Below are 5,542 nucleotides of genomic sequence, written 5' to 3'. Positions count from 1 at the left end.
TGTTTCACACATAAAGATGTGTATCAACATAAAGACAATACATAGATGTGTTTCACACGTAAATATGTGTTTCACACATAGACTGTTTCACTCATAAATATTTCATACATAAAAACATTTCATATATAAAAACATTTGATACATAAGAACATTTTATATATAAAAACATTTCATTTATAAAATTATTTCTTATATAAAATATTTCATACATAACTACACTTCATATACTAATATATTGTATATAGACATATTTCATATATAAAAATATTCCATATATAAAATATTTCATAAATAAAAATATTTCATGTATACAAGTCTTTCATGTATAACAGTATTTCATGTACTAAAAAATATGTAGAAAAATATTTCATGTATAAAAATGTCATGTATGAAAACTTTTCCTATATAAAAAACATTTCATATATAAAGACGTTGCATTCATAAAAACATTTCATATATACTTCTTATACAAAAATATTTGTTATATGAAAAATTTCACATATAAAAACATTTCATATATAAAAATATTTCAAATATAAAAATATGTATAAAAATATTTCAGCCTGCTGCCTCCCCCAGACACCTGGACACCCCTCCTGCGGTGGCTCCGGCTCCCCGTCCACAGGCACCCGCCGGCTGCTTGGCGCTGCCTGGGGGCCGGCGGCGCGCATGACTCCCGTCTGCAGGTGTGCAGGGTGTGTCCGCTGCGGAGGGTGCGACAGGGGACGTCAGGATCTTGGGGCTACTGCCCTCGCTTTCTCTTAGTCGTCGCAAACTCCGTCCGTCTGGGAGACGCCCTTGGCCAACGTGATGAGTGCCAACGAGGACCAGGAGATGGAACTAGAAGCATTATGTTCTATTTAAGAAGGAGATGAAAGTTTCCGAGAATTAAGTCCAGTTTCATTTCAATACAGGCACTCTGTTGTGCATTGCAGACCATCAGCTGTAAAGCAGAGTATATTAGCCAAGTTACAGGAAGCAGTTGAAGTTAATCTTGGAACTGCTATGACCTATACGTTATCTGAACATGCCAAGGACAATAAGGAACAGTTCATGGAGAATCACCATCCCATTGATTCTACAACATCCATAAGCAGTATCATCTCAGTTGAAACTCCTAATACAGCTCCATCAAGTAAGAAAAAAGACAAAAAAGAACAACTTTCAAAAGCCTAGAAATGTAAGCTGGCAGACGAAACAGATCATAAAGGGGAACTTCCTCGAGGCTGGAACTGGGTTGACCTGGCGTAGCATTTAACCAAAACTGGATCTAAAGATGATGAATAATGCTTGGAATTTGAGACAAAGAGACAGCATACTTTAAAAAATGAATGGTGATAAAGGAGTCTGAAGCCCTTTTCAAACCCTCATCCCAGTGAGCAAAATAACTGAGTGAACTATTAATTGGCCGCACGATCCATATTGATACGCTTCTTAAATAAAGTTCTTTCTCTTAATTACTGAAGAATAAATTGCTTCAAAGAAATTTAAATACCAGTATTTGGACTTTATACATAATGCTCTTTGTAGTTCCTTTTTATTTTTCAAGGATGAACTGCTTCTCTTTAATAAATGAATATCTGTTTATGCTTTTCTCTCGGTTTGGGTCAAGATATATAATCATGAGAGCTTTCAATGGTATGTGGAATAAGAGAATATATTTTTTAAAAAATCTGCCAAATACATTAGAAAACATTTTAAATAGAAGTGCTGACTCTTATTTGAAACATGTCTCTTTGCTGCATATACCATGATTGAGTAAAAGGTGCCTTAATATTTAATTTTTTTGTTGGAAACAATGATTTTAATAAATTCCTATTTATTGGCTATTGTGTGTTTTTAGTTGTTTGATAATTGAGGTCTTCTAAATGGTTTAACATAAAACACATTCAAGTTTTGTTTCTTTCCAGAGTGTCTTTTCAAGTATACAATCATATTTCTCAACCTGAGCATCTTTGTCATAATAGACATAAAGTCTTTCAAATGCTGAACTGTAGTGCATGCTTGATTTTTAAAAATAATTAATAAAGGAAACTACTGATGTAGTTTTAATGTATCAGGAAAAGTCATAGATGTTTATGTGCGACATATACAGTGATTCTGTATATATCTCTCAGCTTTAAAAACACTTAGGATTAATGCTGTAGTATCAGGAAGGGTAAAAATGTTAGTTCCTCAATTTATACCTGTGAAGCTTAGATCTGACTTTTTAAAGAATAATTGATTTCTAAGGAAGTTACCTTAGCATAAGAGATTTTGAGTTGTATGCATGGTTTTTACTGGATCAATAACGTTGGCGTCAGTTAAATCTTTGTAATTATAAAGTAAGTATAATAACAATGAAGGAATTTAATCTCATTTGCAAAAGCTGAGTCACATTTTATTTCTTGAATTAATATGACAGAGAGAAATGTTAAAATTCAGGACCACTGGAATATGCCAGCTTTTGTTTTGAAGTTGTGTGTTTGTAATGTTTTTGTTGTTGTTGTGTGGATTTGTTTGCTATTTTGTTTTCTAAAGAAACCAAAACTGCTAGATCTGCTAGTGAAGCTTCTGGAATTGTTCAGACTTAGTGTGGTTCCTTGATTACAAAGAATGCTAGTTAAATACCAATGAACTAGTTTTACTCTTTTTATATGAAATATAGAAATTTCTGGAGGTGGTGGTGGGCAGTTTATGTAAAACGCTTGAATATTTTCATCAATATTGCCATCATCTGTTAACACTCCCCATATATTTTCTCAAAGTCTGTTTATTCAAAATTGTGTGGAATGACATAATTAGTAAGCAATAAACTCAGAATTGCACACACTCAAAAACATTTCATATTTTTGATGTTTGTATATAACAATATATCTTATATCAAATTTTTTCTTTATACAAATATTTCATATATAACTATATTTCATATATAATTATATTTCAAGTATAACTACGTTTCATACATAGCTATATTTCATATATGGTTCATTCTTGCATAAGTGTTGCACACATAAATGTTTCTCACATAAAGACAAGTTTCACACAAAAAGACATGTTTCACACATAAAGACATGTTTCACACATAAAGATGTGTTTCACACATAAAGACATATTTCATAAACAAAGACGTGTATCAACATAAAGAGTGAAGGGCAGGGCCAAGATGGCAGAGTAGTCAGATGTTTCCGGTGGTCCCCCTTACAACAAAGACCCAAAAAAACAAGTGAATTTATTATATATGACAAATTAGGAGCCCTGAACATCAAAGGCAAAGTTGAGGAATCGGGTTGAGTGGCAGGGGGAGGGAGAGAAGGTTCGGAAGCAGCGAGGAGTTGCCAGACCTGACCTGGTGAGAGCCTGAGCCCTTCAGGCTGGATCAGCTCATGGTACATGGTGAGGCAGGCAAGCAGCAGCGCTCAGGGGCTGTCTTTCACATCAGGAAAGATCCAGTGGCAGAAAGTCTACTCAGCCAACCAGAACCAGTGAGAAGCTGCCCTCGACTGGTGAAAGATAAGTACATGCGTCTAGTCTACCTCATGGATCAAAAACACCCCCCTTTGGGAAAAACCTCTTTCCCATTTACCTCCACACTCCCAGCTCTGCACTGGGTCCAAGATGGCTTCAGGGGCTGCCAAGTCCCCTGGGCCAGAAGTAGGACCCGGCATGCACCCTCAGCCATTCTCCCGACCTTGGAGAGGGAACAAATTAACCAAATGGGCCAAAAATAATCTGTTGGCTCACCTAAGCCAGGAACTCAGGGTAGGCACAGCTCCTTTGCCTAGGCACAGGCATAAGGGGTCCACGGATGTTGAGGGCCTTTCCCCCTGCATAGACTTTGTGAGCCCATTTCAACAGTGTAGGCCCTCATTACCACAGTAGAACAGGATATATACCTGAGGTCTAACTTCAACTGTTTCAGCTGTGAAGTGGTAAGTTCGTGACAATTGACACTGTTCTGCCCATTAAGCAGGGTCTTCACCTACCTTCAGGCCTGAGGACTGTAGGCTGCACCCACACCACCTAGCCACATGCTACAGGGGCCCAAGAATAAGAGGTGACCGCAGTTCTTACAGCGAACAGCATTGGGTGCTCATAGTCCAGCTGCAAAACCCACCCAGCTATGAGCTCTAGGGAACAGGGACACGCTTTCCTCCTGGACACTCAGGGGTAGCCATCAGCCCCGTCTTTCTCAGCCTGTGTTCCTTTGCTCCAGCTGGATGTCTGTGCCTACACCAATAACCATGCCTGTCTAGGACTGTGGGTGAGAGCCTGCACCACAGACTTGGTGGCTGACTCCCTGGAAACCTGAGTTGAATCCATACAGGAGGAGTGAGTGGACTACTGGGTTCACACACTTAGTGACAGCTCTGGCCACCTGGTGGCAGAACACTGGAGCTTCAGGGGCACTGGAGATTGGGCTAGCTCACACAAGCAGCCTATTTGGGCATATCAAAACAAAAAAAAGAAGCTAGGACACAGTAAGCAAACATAAAATAAATGAATATAATAAATTATTGATGGCTCAGAGACAAGAGTCAATATCAAATCACATAATGAGGCGGAGCAAGATGGCTTCAGCAAGCTCTCAAAATCAAGAATCAAGGAATTTTCCAGAGAAAGGGAATTTCTTGGAATTACTGGAGGCAAAATACAAAAGATTAATATACAGAATTCTTCAAGAGATCAGGAAGGAAATTATGCAAAATGCAGACAAAGCAATAGAGGAAATTGAGAAGATTAGAGAAGAGCATAATGACAAATTTAACAGGCTGCAAGAATCCATAGAGAGACAGCAATCAGAAATCCACAAGATTAACAATAAAATTTCAGAATTAGACAACTCAATAGAAGGTCATAGGAGCAGAATTGAGGAAATGGAAGTCAGAACTAGAGAGATTGAAGATAAAGCACTTGACACCAACTTATATGAGGAAAAATCAGATAAAAGAATTTTAAAAAATGAAGAAACTAAGAATTATGTGGGATTCTATCAAGAGGAGTAATCTACAAGTGATTGGAGTACCAGAACAAGGGGGGATAACAGAAAATACAGAGGGAATTGTTGAAGATATGTTGGCAGAAAATTTCCCTGATTTTGTGAAAGATGAGAAGATATCTATCCAAAGTGCTCATCGAGCCTCACAGAAGGTACATCCCAAAAGAAAGTCACCAAGACATATTATAATCAAACTTGCCAAAACCAAAGATAAAGAGAGAATTTTAAGAGCAGCTAGGGATAAATGAAAAGTCTTCTAGAAAGGAGCGTAAGACTAACCTCAGACTACTCAGCAGAAATCATGCAGGCAAGAAGGCAATGGGATGACATATATAAAGCACTGAAGGAAAAAAAAAAATTCCAGCCAAGAATTATATATCCAGCAAAACTGTCTCTCAAATATGATGGTGAAATTAGGGCATTTCCAGATAAACAGAAGTTTAGGGAATTTGCAAAAACCAAACCAAAATTACAGGAAACACTAAAGGGAGTCCTCTGGTTAGAAAATGAATAACATCAGATAACAACCTAAGACTAGAACCCAGGACCGAGCAACCAGATACC

The 5,542-nt window shown here is 37.6% G+C and overlaps 1 pseudogene; it reads left to right on the top strand.

Annotated features, from left to right (window-relative positions):
- The first annotated feature begins 654 nt into the window (after nucleotides 1–654).
- Nucleotides 655–3,221, top strand: LOC111821956 (RWD domain-containing protein 4 pseudogene; annotated as a pseudogene).
- The last annotated feature ends 2,321 nt before the right edge of the window (nucleotides 3,222–5,542 follow it).

The sequence above is a fragment of the Trichechus manatus genome, unplaced genomic scaffold (genome assembly GCF_000243295.1).
Source record: "Trichechus manatus latirostris isolate Lorelei unplaced genomic scaffold, TriManLat1.0 scaffold00117, whole genome shotgun sequence".
Taxonomy (NCBI): domain Eukaryota; kingdom Metazoa; phylum Chordata; class Mammalia; order Sirenia; family Trichechidae; genus Trichechus; species Trichechus manatus.
The sequence above is the reverse complement of the archived record's forward strand: the minus strand, read 5'-3'. Positions and strand labels throughout refer to the sequence as shown.